This window comes from Camellia sinensis, chromosome 4 (genome assembly GCF_055761805.1).
Source record: "Camellia sinensis isolate YWXY chromosome 4, ASM5576180v1, whole genome shotgun sequence".
In the NCBI taxonomy this organism is placed as follows: Eukaryota; Viridiplantae; Streptophyta; class Magnoliopsida; order Ericales; family Theaceae; genus Camellia; species Camellia sinensis.
Genome location: NC_138964.1, coordinates 201,480,752 through 201,503,011, shown reverse-complemented (window position 1 = coordinate 201,503,011; position 22,260 = coordinate 201,480,752). Strand labels below are relative to the sequence as shown.

Genomic DNA, 22,260 nt, shown 5'->3' with positions numbered 1-22,260 from the left:
AATTAGATATAAAAAAAAATTAAAAATCTGTGATTTTGTTTAAATATAAATAATAATTTTAAAAGTCTCACTATTTATATATATATATATATATATATGAAAATAAAAAAATAATATTTAATATATTAAGAATTTAAATAATTTTTAATTATTTTTGACTATTTAAATTATGATCTGATATTTAGGCCAAGTTTGGCAACACCAAAATAATCCATCTTTTTATCTTTTTATCTTTTTTCCATCACATCACTTCTTTATTTTTCTATACATATTTTCATAAAAAGATAAAAAGTGCACTTATTTAAGTCATCCCAAACAATCCTTACTCAAGAATGAAATTAAAAAATTCCACCATGGTAGGGAGGGGGTGGGCTTTGTCCGCGGACAGGAGCGGGTAATGGTGCCATCCCTACGGAAGACTGAAGTCATTCATGTAAACAAAACCCTAAACCCTCTCTCACTTTTCGTCTTCGTTTCGTTCCAAATCTTAAAGCTTCGTTTGTTTTCAGAGGTAGAATGGAGCAAATTAATAGTGATGGAATTGTTAGTAAGGGGATTAAATAAAATTGTGTTTGTTTTGATGATAGTTGTTAATGTAGGAATTATTAAATTATTTTTATATAAAATAATAAAACAAATAAAAAATATAAAAAATTAAATATTAATATTTAAAAAAAAATTCCCAATATATAAAAAATAAAAAAATTTCTAATCCCTTCACTATTTTTCTGATACCATTTCCACCTCCTCCATCTCAGTCCTCCTTCCAACCTCCATCTATATCACCTCCTTCATCCTAATCCCCTCTCCAACTCTACAAACAAATACAACACTAAATAACCTCACCTAAGGGGTTGTTTGGGGTGTCATAAATAAGTACATTTTTTTGTATTTTTAGACTAAAAAGTTGAGGAAAAAAATATAGATGTTTGGATTAACTTTTTGACTTTTTATAAAAAAATGTGTAATAAAAAATTATAAAAATTAATTTGTAAAAAAAAATTAAAAATAAAAATTATACAATCATAATTATTAACTTTTGAGGAATAATATTAACTTTTTAACTTTTTAAATAATTTTTTAACTTTCCTCAAACTTTTCAAACTACACCTAAATAACCCACCTCTCCTAATTCCCTACCATCTATTTAACCCTCGAACAAACTGGCCTAAACCCCAAATCCTCTCCCCCCCCTCTCTCTCTCTCTCTCTCTCTCTCTATCTCTCTCCACTACTACAAGCCATGGCGGAGCTGAAACTCTCAGAGTCCCGAGACCTAACCCGAATAGAGAGAATCGGCGCACACTCCCACATCCGAGGCCTGGGTCTCGACTCGACCCTTGAGCCCCGCTCCATCTCCGAGGGCATGGTCGGCCAGACCTCGGCCCTCAAAGCCGCGGGCGTCATCGTCCAGGTGGTCAAAGAAGGCAAAATCGCCGGCCGCGCCGTTCTACTCGCCGGCCAACCCGGCATCGTCGAGACCGCCATCGCCATGGGAATGGCCAAGTCACTCGGCCAAGAAACCCCTTCGGCAATGCTCGCCGGCAGCGAACTCCTCTCTCGAGATGTCCAAAACCGAAGGCCTAATGCAAGCCTTTCGTAAAGCATTCGGAGTCTGAATCAAAGAAGAAACGGAGGTGATTGAAGGAGAAGTTGTGGAGATTCAAATTGATCGGCCTGCTGTGGCTGGAGCAGCCTCGAAGACTGGGAAGCTGGTGCTGAAGACGACGGAGATGGAGACAGTGTATGATTTGGGGGCCAAGATGATTGAGGCTTTGGGGAAGGATAAGGTTCAGAGTGGGGATGTAATTACCATTGATAAAGCTTCTGGGAAGATTAGTAAGCATGGGAGGTCGTTTTCGAGGTGTAGAGATTACGATGCCATGGGACCGCAGACCAAGTTCGTGCAGTGTTCTGATGGGGAGTTGCAGAAGAGGAAAGAGGTCGTGCCTTGCGTTAATCTTCACGCGATTGATGTTATCAATAGCAGGTATTGTTATTTTTTCTCCATAGTCATTTGATGTAAGATTGTACTGCCTTGGAACCAATAAAACTGGGATCTTGAACCATGAAGAACCAGCTTAAATTAAATGTGGGGTTAAACTGATAATGCCTTCTAGCTTTGGTGTGATTACTTTGTATTGTTTATCTATATGTAAAGTCTTTATAGATACTGTTAAAATCCACCACTTAAACCTACTCCACTAAATCTAACCCACTACACCACTTCCACTTCACCTACTCCTTACCTACTACACACTCACCCTCTTCTATATATAGGAATCATGAATCATTGTAATAGATATCAATATAAATCAATCAATAATACAATTCTCTATTTCTCTTTATACATTAAATTTCTACATGGTATTAGAGCAAGGTTAAGCACTTAGTATTTTTCGTTTCACCGGCGGGCGGCAACCTCGCCTTGGCCGCCCGCCGGACCTCAACCTATTCCGCTTATTTTCTACACATACCTTCCCATCACTGCCTAAATCCTCTCTCTTGAGGCCAATGTGAATTCCTCTTCTTCATAATCTGCACTAACTGTGGCATCTTTTCCTGGGGCAAACTCTGCAACCCAACACTCAATCTATGCTTCTCCTCCATGCTCATTTGCCTCTTGTTAGGATCCTTCGCCTTCGGCTTTGGTTTGGGCTTCGCCACAGCCTTGAGCTTCACTGCAGCTTTCAGCTTCACGGCAGCCTTCGGTTTCACAGCAGCTTTTGGCTTCGCAGCTGGCTTGGCCTTTGCCGCTGGCTTGGGCTTCACAGCGGCTTTAGCTTTTGGCGCAGCAGCTTTTGTCTTAGCCGGAGCCTTCTTTTCCTTTTTCGCTTTTACAGCCTTCGGCTTTGCAGCAGCCTTCGGCTTTGCTTCCCTCTGGTGGCTCCCCAGGTTCCACCTGAGCTGCATGATTCATTTATAGCTGCAATTGATAAGGGAAGTATTAGAACAATGCCCAATAGAAGTATGCCAGCTGCTCCTTACCCTACTCCTGGAGCACTATTAATAGGTGATGCTTTCAACATGCGTCATCCTTTAACTGGTGGAGGAATGACTGGAGCCCTGTATAAGGTGTTTTGTGCATCTCCTGATCAAGCAAGGAAGGAAATGCGTGAAGCATGTTTTGATTATTTGAGCCTTGGAGGTGTGTGTTCAACAGGACCAGTGGCTTTACTCTCTGGTCTAAATCCTAGCCCATTGAGCTTGATACTCCATTTCTTTGCTATAGCCATATATGGTGTTGGCCGTCTCTTGCTACCATTTCCTTCCCCTAAGCGCCTGTGGATAGCAGCTAGATTATTTTTGGGTGCATCGGCTATCATTTTTCCCCTCTCTCTCACATGGGCTTGTCCCCTCTCTCTCCTCCGTTTGATTTCAAAATCCATTATTTTTATTTATTTTCTCCAAACCACTTTCCTTATTTCCCCCATCTTTTATTTTGATTTCAAATATATTTTTATTATTTTTCTCTTTATTTTTCTTTCACATTATTTTTTAATCTTTTTCAAATTCCATTCATACCATATAGCTTTGTACACCAAACCATCTTTTATTCATCTCAGGGATCAACCCCGATCACAATTTTAACAAAAAAAAAAAACAACCACAACAACACAAACCACAACACCACAAGATTTGTTTTCTTTTCTGCAGACGGCCACCCACCGACCTCACTTTTTCGCCTATTCCGCCGGTCTTTTCTTCTTGCCTCCGTCCTGGGCGGCCCTTGACGGTGTTGCCTCCGTGTTTCCCACTCCACTGGGCACGATCACTCCACCCTGCTCCTCCACTACAGCATATGGCGGACCTCCAAATCGGAACATAACGGTGGCCTTCCGCTTCAGCTCCTTATTTTCCGCCTTTAGCACACTTATCTCTGCTCGCGCATCCTTATACATGCGTTGGAGCAGAGCCAGTTGGGCGTTTAACTGCTGCACCTCATTTGTCCTACTCTGCAGCCGGTGCGACAAGTTTGTGACCGCAGTCATAGTTTCAACACAGGACTTCATTGTATACTGATTAGCTTCAATATCCGTTTGCACTGCCATTTTTTGCTCCACCGACCGCATCGGAAAGTTCAACGGAGCAAAACCAGAGGTGTTTGGTTGAGGTTCACAGGCCACCGCACCAGTTATCTCTCTTGTTGACTCGTTGAGGTCGGGAAAGAGAGTGAGCAGACCACGGGAAGAAGAGGCTATGTTCTGGGTAGCTGAACGGGAAGAAGAAGCCATGTTTTTGGGTTGCTGAGTGTTTCAGAGAAGGGTTGGTTACAGAATGTTACAGAGAACGAAGAGGTTTCAACTGGTTTGTTATGCTTCCAAGCCTCAGACTTCGCTTTGGTTTATAAAGACAGAGACGACGAGGCCGACACGCGCTCTGTCAATCACGTGCATCGCCGCGTGTCAGGCGCCCCTTTTGATGGCTCGACGCTTTCTGTCGGGCACGTCTTTTGATGAAGTGGGCGCGCCTTTTGATGGCACGCCTTTTGATGGATTGGGCACGCCTTTTGATGGCACGCCTTTTGAAAGATTGGGCACACCTTTTGAGGGTGCGACTTTTTAAGGGTCCGACAAGACTCTGTAAACTGTCCCGACATTGATTCCGGTTAGCTCCTTCATGGGTCCGACAAGACTCTGTAAACTGTCCCGACATTGATTTCGGTTAGTTTCTACAAGGGTCCAGCAAGACTCCGTAAACTGTCACCACAACTGTCACAACATTGTCTGCTACAACGGTCCGACATGACCCCATAAACTGTCTTCTACATCGGTCTGACACCGCCATCCAGTGTCCTCTATACCGTTATGACACCACCATACAGTGTCCTCTACATGGTTATGACACCCCCATACAGTGTCCTCTACAACGTTATGGCACCACCATCCAGTATCTTCACCAATGGTCTGACACGACCATACAGTGTCTCTTATCCTCTTTTATTTTTATGTATTTTCTTGTTTTGTTACTCTCTCCAAACTCAAGTTGGTTAGTTCCTATCCCCCTTGAGTTTGCGGGGGGCTGTTAAAATCCACCTACTCTCCACCTACTTCACCCACTTAAACCTACTCCACTAAATCTAACCCACTACACCACTTCCACTTCACCTACTCCTTACCTACTATACACTCACCCTCTTCTATATATAGGAATCATGAATCATTGTAATAGATATCAATATAAATCAATCAATAATACAATTCTCTATTTCTCTTTATACATTAAATTTCTACAGATACCATGAGGGTCCTATAAAGATTCAAATTTGACATGGTGTTTCTGATTTCTGACACTGCTGGTGCTGCTCTGTAGTGTGGAGAAGCAATAAGGCCATCATTATTTTTTGTTCATTGTCTTATGGACTTTTAGTTTTGCGAAGAAAAAAAAAAAAAAAATCGTATATCTTTATCATGCTTCTATTTCAAATTACTTAGCATTTTTATTGACACAGAGCAAGCCATTGCCCCATTTTCATCAACACAAAAAGTGAAAAATATAGACATATGTCTGCCTAGTAAGTTGCCATTATTTGAAATTAGCTCCTAATAGTGCCAATGTGTTTGTGTTTCAATATGTTATTTTGTAGTCTATTTGTTGCAGCTTAAAAGAGCTGATTATAGCTTATTTTAATTGGGGAGTTTGTGCCAGACTGTTTGGTGCAACTTCTTCTTATAACTTATTAGGTAGAAATATCTTAAATAAGCCCAAAAAAAAGATTATTTGAAAGGTAGGGGAGGGGTGCTTTTAGCTACTACTTTTTAATTATCAGCTTTTAACTTACAATAAACTGCACCAAACAAAAGTTACCTCATTTTTATGTCATCTTATAGGCATTCAGTTGTCTCATGCTATTCCCTCGTACTATTTTTACTTGTTGAAATTTCTCTCATATATGCATTCAAAGATTGAATGACCTCACTTGGTTAAGCAGTATGAAATATTGTGGACACTCCATTTTTGACCGTCCGCAATGCTCGAGTGCTTTGCCCGGTACACTCAATGATGAAAGTGGTGTTGTGCGTGGTTCGAGGTTTCAACGAAGGGGCCATGTTTAAGTTCCGAAACAATACCAAACCTTCCATATTTTCACTGATTATACCCCAGAAATCCATTTTTACACATTGATTCTATAAAAACGATCATATATCTCTATTTTGAGGGTTGAAGAATTTCAAAAAAGCCTCTACACCTTCTTGAGAGCTCCTTCTTCTCCTTCTTCTTTTGCAAGCAACCCTTTGAGTAAGCCTATCACCTTGAGGCCCCGTTTGTTTGGAGAGTTAGAGGGGGATTGAGATTGGTAGTGAGGTGGGACCCACTAATATTGTGTTTGTTTTGAGAGATGAGGAAGAGATTGATAGGGAGCTCCGGATTAGGATGGGCCTTCCCAAGGGGATTCAGATGGGCCTCCAGGACTTGGTATTAGAAAAATAGTCCGGCGGATTAGAAATTTTTTATTTTTATTTATTTTTTATTTTATTTTTTACATGTCGAGCATTTTTTTTTGTACATTAATGTTTAATTTTTTGTATTTTTTGTTAAGTAAAAATCATTATTTTATTTGTTTTATTTTTTTCTAGAAATTATATATTTATTTTTTATTTATTTAAAATTTTTTACATGTTGGGAATTTTTTTTAAAACATTAATGTTTAATGTTTTTGTATATTTTATTTGTTTTATTATTTTATATAAAAATAATTTAACAATCTAACAACTATTATCAAAACAAACACAATTTTACTTAATCTCCTCACTATCAATCCCCTCATTAACAATCCCCTCACTATCAATTCCCTCCATTCTACCTCTGAAAACAAACGGGGCCTGACTCTTTATCCATACACCATATACACCTTCACAACTTAGCCTAGGAACTTTGGTTGAGCCTTGAACACCATAATTCAAGCTTGAGAGTGTGTTGAGACTTAGTTTGATTCATAAATAAAAGCTCACTTCTTTGAGAGGTATAAGCTTGTCATCTTCTCTTTTACTTCTTGTTCTATCTATTGCTATCTAGTTTTTGTAGTTTTGTGTTGTTTTGATGATCTTCCAAGTGTTTAAGTTTGAGTTTGAAGAGTTACCAAAAGGGTAGAGAGAGTTTACACTCTTTCTTACACTTTTACCTATAGCTCAAACCTTTACTTTTACACTCTTTTTCTTTGCTTTCTAAATTGATTTTCAGAGTTATAAGAGGCTAAAAATCATGCTTTGAAGTCTCAAAAGTGGAGGGGTTAGCCACCCTTCCTTGTTTTTGTTTACTAAGGCCTAGTTTGGGAAGACTAAATAAGTACACTTTTTGACTTTTTATGAAATATGGGTTGGGTTTGGGTTGGGTTTGAAGTGATGTATTAGAGAGGTGATGTGACTTAAATAAGATGATGTGACTTAAATAGGATAGTGACTTTTTGACTTTTTGTCTTTTTTTAATCTTCCCAAACTAGGCCTAACTTTGTTTTCTCTCTTTGTTGATTAGCTTTTTAGGCTCTTTTCGTGCACTTTGAGCCACTGTTTTTCATCTCTTGAGGCTGTTTTAGGTTGTTTAAACGGTTCATGCTTTGATTAGCTTGATTGTTGTCTCATAAGTTTGCATACATAGCTTGTTGTATATTGTCCTTAGCTTTTCTTTAACTAACTTTCATGTTTAAGAACCTCATTTTAATAAATCAACTTGCTATTCATTTCTTTCATTTGAGAGTTATTTCAATTGGTTGACGGTTATTCAAAACGTGAACTAGCGATTTATGCTTAATGGCTTAATCTCTACGGACGTTCATTGTCAACGGTGTAGTCTCTTGTTCATGTTGAGAATCACCTCCTGTTTGACATATTTCTCACTTAGTGGACGTAATCTTTAGTGGACGTAACAATCATCTTGGATTTAATGGATTAAAGAATGACAAACACTAATGAATTTGGCTTAAAATGAACCAACGCACTTAAAGAAAATGAGTTATATTGCTTGGGCTCGGCCGGGCGTTATGCTAAATTCATTGTGTCAAGGGTTGTTTTATATCAATTCTTGATGTTTTAATGAATCTTGAAGCGTCTCTACCTCCCTCTTTGAGTTCACTCTATGATAGGAGGGATGAGTAGTTGTTGTTCATTGCATTTATTAATTTTTGTCGAAATTGTATCGAAAATCATCAAGCAATCAACTTGCTCATCGATGGTTTTGGAAACGATTCCAACATTTTCTCGAGGCTTTCCCATGACAGAGGAATGTGAGAGGGACAAACAGAGACTAAAATAACTCTGTCTGCACTGTTTTCACTTCGGAACACAAAACAAAATTTTGCATAAAATTAAGGCACGACCGGCCCATTTGTGGCCCGGCCGGGCCTCATTGTGGCATGGCCAGCCATCAATGTTTGGTCAGAAGTATGTTTTGCAGAAAATATAGGGTAGTGGCTGAAGGTGAAACAAAACAGGCCTAGGCAGATAGAGCTGTTCTTGGACATTGTGTATGCAACCCTTGTGCATCCTTGCTTACATCATTATTGTCAATTAATGCTCAGTGTATTGTTGTAATTAATTAATTTATTATTGTTATAATTAGTCTTGTTAATTATTAGTGTTGTAATTATTATTATTATTTATTTGTAATTGTTATAGCTAGTTAGCTTAAAAAGTTAGTTTAATTCTCAGGATTATCTTTGTTGTAATAGAGTACTTAGCTAGTTAATTCTTTGCTTATTTATTCATTCGATTTTGTAATAATTAGTTTAATTCAGACTTTTAGACTTTGATTCGCGCCCTCTTGTATGAGAGCAATTATGTAATAAGTTGTATGTCTTCCAACCCCACGTCTTTCTCTCTTTTACTTACTTGCTTACGATGGTTAGTGTAGATCATTATTATTTTTTTTTTTTTTCAAATTAGCATTCTTATGCTTTGCATACATTGCCTTGCATGCATCCAAGGCTTTGCTCGTCATACTAACCCAATATCAATGTTCAAATTCATTACTTGAATATGTGTTTTATCGCATGTCTTGAATGAAATCATATGCCACGCTCATAGCCAAGCCTATAAAATACAAAATGTATGCGTTGCATTAGTCATATTGCATTAATTAGGAGCATGCATATTTTTTCTAATTATTTTGCTTTGTTTTGGCTCGGAGTACTAGATGAGTAATTTTATGTTTTAGCATCTTGCATCAAATGTTTGTGTTACCATGTCGAAGCATACTTCCATGAGGCTAAATGCTTAATTGATATAATTGTTTGAATGCGTGTGGATGAAGGCTAGTTGCTTGAATTGAGATAGTTTGATTAAATGTCCATTTTAAGCCCACTTTTTCAAGTGGCAAATTCACAAAACGATTTCAAATAAAACACGAATTCAAATGTTCCAATTCTTGCAAATTAGTTTATATTTGTGTGCGTCACATAGTAAAAATAGCTAATAATCGGAACAAGAGCATATAATATAAATAAAAATCACATCATGATTAGTAGAGACCGATCTTTGATCAGGCGAGTAGGGTGCTCAATTCATGACCTTCCCTCTCGTACCTAAGTTCCTGAGCTAAGAAGCTTTGGTGATGACGGACTAATGGCCTTTGGCACGAGTCTTGGGTTTCCTAAATTTCTCAAAAATATTTAGGTGGCGACTTTGAAATTTGGCAAAGCAGTCAATTTTTTGCATTTGATTCAAACAACGATTTTCCAGAAGAATTACCGGATTTGGACTCTTTTTGTATTTTCACTGTTTTACATTGCACTTGTAAAATTAGATTCAGAATCACGGGAGTCCGAACTGTGGGGCTATTCGTCTTCCGAAAGGAGCACGAAAAGTCAAGCCACAGTTTTTGGCTACTCTGCTGGAGATTTAGAGGACTTGACTTGAAACTCATGATGTGAATTTTTATCTACACTTATATGTTTTTTGCATTTCATTTGCATGGTTACTTTAAGTGTTTTCCATCTGCTGTTCCTGGATGGTTTGCCGAAGGCTTACCCAATAGGCTTGCTAAAAGGCTGACCAGTCATGGCTGTGCCATGTTGGAAACACAACCCTTGGATCTGGATTACCGCTGTATTGCTTGATCCACTTTTCACTTCTCGGTGTTAGGCGTGAGAGGTATATTAGGTAATTTTGCTGAGATACCCTTTCGACCATTGACCTAGTTGCATATAGTGAAGCTATAGTGACTATTTCAACTTCGGACAGGATGTCACCCATTTGCCGGATGTTGTGAAACTTGTTGTTTGAAATAGTGTAGTCTAGGTCATGCTAAAAATCTAGGACAGGGTAACCCTACCTCCTCATAAGGGTGTTTTGGTTCTTTTACTTGGTATGTGCTTTTACAGTGAGACTGTACAGGGTGGTTCGTATTAGTATGTGTTTGAGAACGGAGTTCAGTGGGGATTACAGTTCAGCTATGTGTTATGACTGTTGTGAATTGGGGTCGAAGTGTTGTCCGATTTTGGTTACTTTTTTCTTTGTTTTTGCTAGGTAGTTTAGCATCATAGCTTCAGAAAGACCCGATATTCCCCAAGTTGTGTGGACTTATTTTGGTAGGCTTTGTGAAGCTCAAGACCTTGTTGGTGGTCAGCCCACGGTAGCCTTGCTTTTGCCAGTCACCCGATGAAGAAGGAACAGACAGTCAGTAGCATCAGTACAAAGCAATCTGCAAACACCTATCCGTTCTCACTCAATCAGTTTACCAACATCTAGTTCACCCAAACCAGCAATGGCACAGAATACATCACAGAATGTGGAGGAATTCGCTGCCATGATGGCGGCTTTCCAAAGAACCATGGACACTGTAAACCAGAGGATGGCTGCGCAAGATGAAATTATTGCCGATCTACGATGTACATCTGGGGCATCCATATCAATCGTGCATCCGATCTCGGCTGCTCAGCCAAACCCGGATCTACCTCCACCGGTTGAAAATCTGCCAGTCTTAGATCCTCAGGACATGTTTCCCCCGGCTCCAGCCTATGGTCCTCCGGTTCAACCCCCCGTAGGAATCTTTCCTTTCGATATCAATGAAATTGATCTAGCCTTGGTTAAGATTGCTAGATTGGAGAAAGCATTGAAGAAATCCCAATGCTTCAACTCCATTCCAGATATCAAAGACGGGTACACTGAGGCTTCGGTCAGATTATCGGAGAAATTTAAGATGCCCCACATCGACAGATTCGATGGGAGTGGGGATCCGATTGTGCATGTCTGATTGTTTTTAGACGTATTGAGGCCCATGGGTTTGTCTCGAGTGCAGAAGCTCTGATGTGGCGGCCATCTGGTACGCTAAATTGGAAGACTCAACAAAGCGGAATTGGGAGGAGCTATTTGAGGCGTTTGTTAATTAGTATTCATATAACACCCAGATAGAAGTAACCATTAATGAGCTGGAGGCTACTACCCAGAACCCCAAAGAATCATTCATCGATTTTGTTGCCTGGTGGAGAGATAAGGCAGCCCGAATGACAAATAGACTTGCCGAAAGAGAACAAGTCCGACTAGTGGTCCAGAACCTTGAGCTAGACATGTTACAAAGAATGATGGTGACACTATTGTCCACATTTGCTTCCTTACATGAGCTGGGGGTCCAGATTGAGAGCGCATTCAAAAGGGTATTATCCATAGAACAAGCGAACCTGCAAGAAAGCCGTTCTCTCGGAGTACCAATGCTAGTAGTAACACTATTCTACGGCCTGCAGATGTTAGTACTGTTGTTTCAACAGCCAAGATGGTTGATCCCTTTGTTACTGCCACAACCTCACAACCTTCACAAAACACTAGCCCACCTCGGAATCGAAGAGTTTTTACTCCCCTCCATATGAGCCCAACCCAAGCCCTCAAGCTATTAATGCAAAAAGGACATCTCAAGCCTCTCGATCCTCGTCCACTTCCAGACCCATTGCCACCCAAACATGACCCTACCCAGTATTGTATCTTCCACCAACAACATGGCCATCCCACAGACATGTGCTACCGTTTACGTCATGAGATCCAGGATCTCATTGGCAACAAAGTCATCGCTCCACCCGCTAAACCAAACGTAATAACCAATCCACTTCCTGTGCAAAACCAAGTCCTCTCGCCCAGAAACATTAACTACATCTATACACTATTGCCCACCTTCAACCCTAACACGTATATTACCTCATACCACCTACCAAAACTGGAGGTGGTCATTCTAGAAGGCACAGACATGTGCATGATGGATTTAACACCACAAACCCAATCCAGGCCTGTGGTAGTAGAAATAGAAAAAGAGAAGAATGCACTGAAGATAGGGTCACCTGATACCTGTGTCATAGAGAAGGGGGTCTCGCTTGCAGAGGAGTACCATCCCAGTTTATACATTGTGGCCATCGATCAGCTGAAGCCAGTAGTCATACTACTGGACTTTTTCAGCAGCAATGCTATCGGGGAAGGCTAGTTAGGGCAACATCAGAATGATTGGCCTGAACAAGACCTAAATGACTTGGCTGACTTAGAAGAGGATTTGGCTGATCTAGAGGAGAATCTGGAGGATTTATAATTCTTCAAAAAGGAGGATACAAGCAGTGTTCAAGTGGGATGGTGGGACCTGAGCTAGCCAGAAACAAGCAATGGATGGTTAAGTGAGGAAGAGTCCGATGTAGAAAAACAAATAGGAGAGACTGGGACAGAAAATGAAATTGCTGCTAGTAGCAAGGCTGAGGCTGCATCTCTTACTGAAAAAGAACAAGCACTGGAACAATTTCACAGAGAAAGGATAGAAGAGATCCAAGTAAAGATAGCTCTGGAGCAAGGAAAAGGAAAAGAGAAAGAAGAACCCAAGACCACATAGGGTGATGCCCAAACTACTAAAAAGGTCGAATGGGAGCCCAGCGACTAGAAAATGATGTTGAGGAAGCTCAGAAAATATCGAGATTCAGAAACCAAGACTGTGGTGGAGGAAGAATGGTATGATAATAGGGCGCGTGATGTCAACATGCTCTAAATAGAACCTGATGCCAGCCTGGCCATGAATGTGAGAGAGTGGTGGGAAGACAGCGACCTGAGTCATGCGTACACTGACGAAGGTTGGAAAGCTGATACCTCGGATGACACCTGGTATACTGACGAGATCAATCATATGACCCAGAACAGTCGGTATTTCAAACTCGCAGCATTAGACCAACAAGAGACCTCTGGAAAGGAGGCTGAGAAATCAAAAGAGAAGGATGAAGAAAACCTAGTCTTAAAACAGCTCAAGAAGATTTAGGCTAACATATCAATCTGGGAGCTGATAATGGCTTCTCGGGAGCATAGGCAAGCACTGTTAGATGTGATGAACTGGACTAAACTGCCTATCGATACCACTGCGGACCAATTGGTATCGTTGGTTACATTTGGGACGTTACGTCGGTGATATCTTTTACAGATAAGGAGTTACCACCTGAGGGTGCCAACCACAACCGTCTCTTATATGTAACCCTGGAAAGTCGAAAAAAGTGAATTCTGGTGGTGTTAGTGGATAGCGGATCGGCGATCTATGTGTGTCCACTGAGAACTGCCTATGCCATCGGTTTGAGGTCGATTGACTTTACACCCACGACCCAAGCTATCCAGGCTTATGACAATACAAGCCGAGATGTGTTAAAATCTACCTACTCCACTAAACCTTCACCCACTTAAACCTACTCCACTAAACCTAACCCACTACACCACTACCACCTCACCTACTCCACTAAACCTAACCCACTACACCACTACCACCTCCACTTCACCTACTCCTCACCTACTACACTCACCCTCTCCTATATAATGAGCCACTCACCATTTGTAATATCAATGAACATACATCAATATATATCAATCAATAATACATACAATTTATTCTCTCCTTTCTCTATATCAATATATTTTTTACATGGTATCAGAGCAGGTTTAGAACCTAGTGTTTTTCGCTTCACCGGCGGGCGGCAACCTCGCCTTAGCCGTCCGCCGGACCTCAATCTATTCCGCTTATTTTCTGCACATACCTTCCACTCTCCACAGCCGTAACTCTGCAAGAAGAGATCTCTAAGCTCTCTTTCCTTTCTCTCGAGAGCTTGTTTTTACCGCTGCTGTACATTGGATTGATGCAAGAACACTATGTCAGGCAAGGAGGAAGATGTCAAAGAGCATGAAGGTGTGGATGAAGATGTCCCAGAGGACTCTGAAAAGGCCATGCCATCACCCCAACAGGAGGAGGAAGCTGTTAAGAGCAAGTATGGGCCCAAGAAACCACCACTTATTTGTAAGGACCATGAACGTGCTTACTTTGACTCTGCTGATTGGGCTCTGGGGAAGCAAGGTGGAGAGAAGCCCAAAGGACCACTCAAGGCACTTCAACCTAAACTGCAGCCAACACAACAGCAAACCCGATACCGGAAATCGCCTTGTGGTCCGTCAGATGGTGAAGGAGAGAACACTCCATCAGAGGATGCAGCTGCAAATGAATGAGAGGCCACTGTTGGTCTTTTGATGTTGTGAGAACTAGTGGTTCGTATTCTAATATCTGAATAGGCGACCACTAAATTTCTGCACTCTCTTTCCACGCAGTTCCCAAACACATCCACTACCTCACCTTTATTTCCATTATTATAAATGACACCCACCAATTTGTCAACTTTCCCACCATTTCGTATGATGACAGGAGGAGACAGCACATGGAGGGGACACACACAGCAGCACATAGTCCAAACCCATTTTCTTTTCTTCTTTTCTTTCTTTATTTATTTCTTTCTTTCTTTTCATTCCTTTATTACATCTATACCCATATCCATCATCACCCTCTTTCTTTATTTATTTCTTTTAATCACCTTTTGCACCCCACTTTCCTTTTATTTATTTTATTTTATCTTCCTTTTTTCGTAATCAAAAAAAAAAAAAAAAAAAAACATCCACCCACATGGCATGTCCCTCAACCTTTTGACAAGTTATTTTTCTTTTTCTTCTTATCCCCGTATTTATCATTTTCGTTTTTTCCTATATATATATATTAAAAAAAAAAAAAAAACAAAAAACAAAAAAAACCAACAATACAGATTTGCACAACAACTTTGTTTTATTTATATTAGGGATCAACCCCGATCACAATTTTACACCAAAAAAAAAAAAAAAAAACCAACAACAACAACAACAAACCAAAACACAACACCAAGACGGCCACCCACCCACCTCACTTCTTCGCCTATTCCGCCGGTCTTTTCTTCTTGCCTCCGTCCTGGGCGGCCATTGACGGTGTTGCCTCCGTGTTTCCCACTCCACTGGGCACGATCACTATTCCCTGCTCCTCCACTGAAGCATATGGCGGACCTCCGAATCGGAACATCACGGTGGCCTTCCGCTTCAGCTCCTTGTTTTCTGCCTTCAGCACACTTATCTCTGCTCGCGCATCCTTATACATGCGTTGGAGCAGAGCCAGCTGGGAGTTTAACTGTTGCACCTCATTTGTCCTGCTCTGCAGCCGGTGCGACAAGTTTGTGACCGCAGTCATGGTTTCCACACATGACTTCAGAGTATACTGATTGGCCTCAATATCAGTTTGCACCGCCATTTTATGCTCCACCGACCGCATCGGAAAGTTCAACGGAGCAAACACAGAGGTGTTTGGTTGAGGTTCACTGGCCACCGCACCAGTTCTCTCTCTTGTTGACTCATTGAGGTCGGGAAAGAGAGTGAGTAGACCACGGGATGAAGAGGCCATATTCTGGGTAGCTGAACGGGAAGAAGAGGCCATGTTTTTTGGGTTGCTGAGTGTTTCCGATAAGGGTTGGATACAGAGTATTTACAGATTGTTTCAGAATAACAAGTTCAGAGGTTTCAGTCTGGTTTGGTTTCCTCCGCCTCCGCATTGGTTTATATTGACACAGACGACGCGGCCGACATGCCGCTCTGTCGCTCACGTGCCTCGCCGCGTCTCCGGCTCACCTTTTGATGGCTCGACGCTTTCTGTCGGGCACGACTTTTGATGAAGTGGGCGCGCCTTTTGAGGGCGCAACTTTTGATGGCACGCCTTTTTATGGATTGGGCACGCCTTTTGATGGCACGCCTTTTGAAAGATTGGGCACACCTTTTGAGGGTGCGACTCCTTTATGGGTCCGACAAGACTCTGTAAACTGTCCCGACATTGATTCCGGTTAGCTCCTTCATAGGTCCGACAAGACTCAGTAAACTGTCCCGACATTGATTCCGGTTAGCTCCTTCATGGGTCCGACAAGACTCTGTAAACTGTCCCGACATTGATTCCGGTTAGTTTCTACAAGGGTCCAGCAAGACTCCGTAAACTGTCACAACATTGTCTGCTACAACGGTCCGACATGACCCCATAAACTGTCTTCTACATCGGTCTGACACCGCCATCCAGTGTCCTCTACACCGTTATGACACCACCATACAGTGTCCTCTACAACGTTATGACACCCCCATACAGTGTCCTCTACAACGTTATGACACCACCATCCAGTGTCTTCACCAATGGTCTGACACGACCATACAGTGTCTCCTATCCTCTTTTATTTTTATGTATTTTCTTGTTTTGTTACTCTCTCCAAACTCAAGTTGGTTAGTTCCTATCCCCCTTGAGTTTGCGGGGGGCTGTTAAAATCTACCTACTCCACTAAACCTTCACCCACTTAAACCTACTCCACTAAACCTAACCCACTACACCACTACCACCTCACCTACTCCACTAAACCTAACCCACTACACCACTACCACCTCCACTTCACCTACTCCTCACCTACTACACTCACCCTCTCCTATATAATGAGCCACTCACCATTTGTAATATCAATAAACATACATCAATATATATCAATCAATAATACATACAATTTATTCTCTCCTTTCTCTATATCAATATATTTTTTACAAGATGTTATGGGAACGTTCAAAAGCCATATCCTAATCGGCCCATCTAAGCATGAGGTGGAATTCCATGCAATGGACGTTCCGACCACTTTTAATCTACTGCTGGGAAGGCTTTGGCTACATTAGATGAGGGTTATGTCATCAACAGTCCATCAGTTAGTAAAGTACCCCTTCAAAGGCGGGATTGCCACTATGTACGATAATTCTGCGATTGATCCTCCCTAGGGAACCACTGCACCATTAATGGAAATCATACATGGGGAGGAGGACGTGTTCCTTTCCTATTTCTCTCTGGTTGAAGCCCCGGTTAGTCCAAATTATCATAGCAGAGGGTGATGGAGACTACGTGAGTGCGCAATCCATTTACATGATGAACAAACAGGGGCATATGCCTAGATACAAACCTACCACTGTAGATTGACAAAGAAAAAGACAGGAATTAAGAGAGAAGCTGAAAGCAAAGCTGACTGGGAGGCAGTACGAGTTAGTCCACAAACTAATACAGGGAACCTTGAACGGACGTTTTGTCCACCAAGGGGAAGACTTCCTCTTTTGTGGATTCCCAGAGCCCTGGTATGACTGGGGAACAAAAACAAGGTATCCGGGATTCGAGATCTTTTTTGGACACCAGCTACCAGAAGATGAGGATGAACAAGTAGACCTGAGCCCTAGCACAGATCAAGGCAGAATTACAAACCTGGATATCGAAGAGGAGGAGCTGTTAGGAAAAGCGCTGGCTGACTTGCTGACAAGTTCTACTAATGGAGCTGAGACCACCAACTTTGGGGATAGTTTTACTATGTCAATGATTGAGGATAACCTAGCAGTAGATTTTTCCAATCTTATCGTGGATATGTCTAAGGCTCCACACCTGGTCTGGAAGTTTGAGCAAGGCGACATCAACAGTTCTGGATAGGATAGTGAGTTCGGATTTGATTCCACTGAGTCTGTGGAGTCGGAGTCAGATTTGAGTTCCTCTGAGTCCAGTACTTCTAGGAGTGGTAACCCGAATACTAAAGTCTTGTCCAGGTCATTTTTTAGCTTTTCTTTTGAGTCTACTATAACCGAAGATCCAGACTTTTTGAACGGGAATGCTGTGGACTTTGCCTACTTCTCTTTGCCTTTGGTTTGTCGTATCAATCTTAATTTTCAAAATTTTGACATAAACGAAGAGGAAGAAATTCCTCAGGTTTTGAAAATTTTGGTTGATCATCAGAAGGAGAGGTGTGTTAAGCCCTGTACAGATGAAATCGTATCAATTAACGTGGGTACTGAGGAAGATCCTCGTTTGGTCCAGATCGAGTCCATGCTGTTTTCGGAGGAACGAGAGCGTTTAATCGCTTTATTAAAAAATTTCAAAGATGTTTTCGCGTGGTCCTACGAAGACATGCCTGAAATCGATCATGTGATTGTATATCACCGGATCTCTCTTGACCTTGAGGCCCGGCCAATTAAGCAAAAGCTGCGCAGAGTTCGTCCAGATTGGGCTTTGAAGATCAAGGAGGAAGTTACCAAATAGATTGAGGCAGGATTCTTGCTTGTATCCGAGTATCTGACGTGGTTGGCCAATATTGTTCCAATCCCAAAGAAGGATAGCAGAATCAGAGTCTGTGTCGACTTCAGGGATCTAAATAAAGCTAGTCTAAAGGATGATTTTCCACTGTCGCATATTGATGAGTTGGTAGACTTCACAGCGGGCCATGCATTGCTCTCGTTCATGGATGGGTTTTCCGGGTATAACCAGATTCTGATGGCACTTGAGGATAGGGAGAAAACTACTTTCATTACTCCGTGGGGCACCTGTTGCTACTGAGTCATGTCGTTTGGGTTGAAGAATGCTGGGGCCACTTATCAAAGGGCTGCAACTACCATTCTGCACGACATGATCCACAAAGAGGTTGAGGTGTATGTGGATGATATGATTGTCAAGTCTAAAGATCGAGAGGGCCACTACACTGCCTTGGAGAAATTTTTTCAGGGGATCAAAGAGTATAGATTGAGGTTGAACCCGTAAAAATGCACTTTCAGCGTAACAACATGGAAAATGCTGGGATTCCTGATCACACAGATAGGAATTGAGGTAGATCCTTTCAAAATCAAGGCCATCTTAGAAATGCCACCACTAAGGACTGAAAAGGAGGTGTGCGGCTTTCTAGATAAAGTGCAATTCATAAGGCGGTTTATTTCAAACTAACCTTGACTTGTGAACCACTATTTGGTCTCCTGAAGAAAGGAAAGAAATTCTAATGGGATGATCGCTATTAGTTTGCTTTTGAACAGGTTAAGCAGTACCTGCAGAATCCGCCTGTGTTATTACTGCCAGAACTAGAAAAACTGCTGATTTTGTACCTGTCGGTGACAAACTCAATTATGGGGTGTATGTTAGCTGAGGAGTCCGAGGCCAAGGTAGAGAAAGCTGTTTACTACTTAAGCAAGAAAATACTGGACTACGAGACCCGTAACACTCCCCCTCGAGAAATCTTGTCTAGCCTTGGTATGGACTACCCGGAAGTTGAGGCACTACATGTTAGCTCACTCTGTAATCTTGGTTTCGAGATTAGATCCCATCAAATATCTCTTTCAGAAACCAGTGCTTATGGATAGGCTAGTCTGTTGGTTGCTTTTTCTCTCAGAATTTGATCTTACATATGTTACACGCAAGTTGGTTAAAGGGAGAGCTGTAGCGGAATTCCTGGCAGATCACTCAGTAGAGGGGGATGATGCAGTGGAGTACTTTTTCCAAGATGAAGATATTTTGCAAATAGAGAAAAAATCGTGGACAATGTACTTTGACGGAGCAGCCAATCAATACGATTATGGAATCGGTGTGTTGCTAATAGCGCTTCATGATTCTCATATACCCTTAGCCTTCAAATTCCGGTTCAAAGTATCCAATAACGAAGCAGAATATGAGGCGTGTATTACTGGTTTAGAAGCTGCCCTAGAACTAGGGGCAAAAAAGTTGGACTTCATCGGGGATTCGAACTTGGTTGTGTCTCAAGCCAACGGAGATTGACGGGTTAAAGAGGAGAAAATGAAGGTTTACCATCAGGTCTTGGATATGCTAATTCCGAGGTTTGAAAAGCTAACGTTTACCCATCTGCTAAGAGAGAACAACCGATTCGTTGATGCACTAGCAACTCTATCTTCTCTGGTAGACATTTCATTGGGAGTCAGGATGCGTCCAATCATTATTGAACAAAAGTACACGCTGGCCTATGAAACCATTGCCGCGATAGATGAGGCTTCAGACAAGAACCCTTGGTACTACGATATTTGGAATTTTTTGGAAAAGGAGGCGTATCCCCTAGAAGCAAATGCCAAGGACAAAAGGGGAATACAACGTTTGGCCATTCAATTTATCATCTGCGGGGGCAAGTTGTACAAAAGAGGCCCATTTGGGAATGCACAAGTTATGTGTTGAGGAAGAGGAATCAAAGCGCCTCATGGAGGCCATTCACGGAGGAGAGTGTGGAGCCCACATGAATGGTGTGATGCTCGCTCGGAAAATCCTTAGACAAGGCTACTACTGGTCAACCATGGAAGAAGATTGTATTGGTTTTGTATGACGCTGCCACAAATGTCAAATCCATGTCAATCACATGAACATTCTGCCATCAAAGCTTTACAATATGACTTCACCATGGCCATTCTCTGTTTGGAGGATAGATATTATCTGCACAGTCACGCCAAAGGGGTCAAACGGACATGAATTCATCTTAGTAGTGATTGATTACTTCATGAAATGGGTGGAGGCCCAGTCCTACTCCGTGTGCTAAAGCGTCGCATATGGCTAAGTTCATTAAGAACAATATTATTTGTCGATGCGGGGTTTCGAATGAGATTATCTCCGATAATGGGTCGCATTTCAAGAAAGAGGTGATAGACTTGCTTGAGAAATATACGTGGTTTTCCATAAGTCATCAACCTACAGGCCACAAACTAATGGAGCCGTCGAGGTTGCGAACAAAAACATCAAAAGAATTCTACAGAAGATGGTGGAAACTTGCAGGGATTGGCCAGATAAATTGCCATTTGCGCTCTGGGGCTACAGGACCTCAACCCGAACATTTACAGAGGCAACCTCTTATTTTCTTGTCTATGGGATAGAGGTTGTTTTACCGATCGAAATTGAAGTGCCCTCGCTACGAGTTATGGCTGAGTGTTAAATAGCAGAGGCAAATTGGTAGCAAAGTAGGTTTGAGAAGTTAATGCTGGTTGATGAGAGAAGACTAAGAGCATTGTATCATGTCTAGGGTTACCAATGCCGAATTGTTAGGGCTTTTAACAAGAAAATTAAGTCCAGAAATCTTCAAGAAGGGGACATGGTGCTGAAAGACAACCGAGCTCCCATCCATGACCCTAGGGACAAGTTCAAACCCAACTAGATTGGTCCTTACATCATCAAGTCAATCTGGTTAGAAGGGGCGGTTATTCTTATGGACTTGGATGGCCTGGAGTTCTTGTAACCGATCAATATGGACAAGTTGAAGAAATACTACTTTTGAGAAGCTCGCTAGGTTGAAAACCCGAAAGGGCGACCTAGGCAAAAGTTAGAGCATGAAAAATTAGAAATAAAGAAAAACTGAGCTCGCAAGATTGAAAATCCTAAAGGGCGACTTTGGCAAAAGTTAGAATGCAAAAGGAGAGTTAATACTCGAATGAACCTGAACCAAACTACACAAGGCCTGATTCCCATTTTTGGGATATGTAGGCAATTTCACTCTGAAGTTCGGCCGTAACTATCTCCAACTCAACTGTCCTGTGCGTTTTCCTGATCATGTCATCTTTGTTCATTATCTATTTAGTTCGATTATGGTCTTTATTTCAGGAAGAAAAGATGATTACCGTGCAGAGTAGCAGTGATATGCAATCAGGGCAGTTATCATTTCTTTCGATTCGGGACTGTACATCTCGAGAATCGATTATGTGCGTGTCAGGTGGTGATCGTTTCCGAAAATTGTTTTGAAAAGTTTCAATAAAAGTTGATTTTGTTCAAAATTTTACCCTTTTACAACTTGGACCATTTTTGGGACTGAAAAGAAAATTTTCATTGCTCGCAACTTTAATTTTTATTGATTTCAAACAAGTATATTCTTTAACTCCTTAATTTGGATCAAAGTTCCTTTTACATCTTAAAACTTGAAAAGAAAAGATCAAAGTAGTAAAACTAGGGACACATCTAAGACAGGTGGCTCTACGCCAAAGACGGTCCAACCTATGCCTCCTCTTCAAGCCAAGCCAAGCCAAACGCTCCTCAGACAGGGTGTAACTGAAATTAATGGCAAGGGCCAGAATCTCTCTCGTCCTCCAGGCTGCGAGATACCGGGGCAGGTGCGAGGTATGAACTGGAAATGAAGCTGTGTATTCCACTCCATCATCTGGACATATTTGATTATGAGCGAACTGGCGTCAGA

The 22,260-nt window shown here is 41.5% G+C and overlaps 1 long non-coding RNA gene and 1 pseudogene across 2 annotated transcripts in view; one reads left to right on the top strand and one right to left on the bottom strand.

Moving 5' to 3' along the window:
• Window positions 1–1,198: 1,198 nt before the first annotated feature.
• Window positions 1,199–22,260, top strand: part of LOC114304384 (uncharacterized) — a 33,411-nt pseudogene continuing 12,349 nt past the window's right edge. Inside the window, exon 1 of the transcript XR_014328225.1 lies at window positions 1,199–1,989. The product of XR_014328225.1 is annotated as an uncharacterized LOC114304384 (transcript). The remainder of the gene's footprint in view (window positions 1,990–22,260) is intronic.
• On the bottom strand, window positions 14,117–17,006 carry LOC145789827 (uncharacterized). The gene is made up of 2 exons (XR_014328226.1): window positions 16,023–17,006; window positions 14,117–15,986 (listed from the first exon to the last, which is right to left on the bottom strand). It is a non-coding gene; the product is annotated as an uncharacterized LOC145789827 (long non-coding RNA).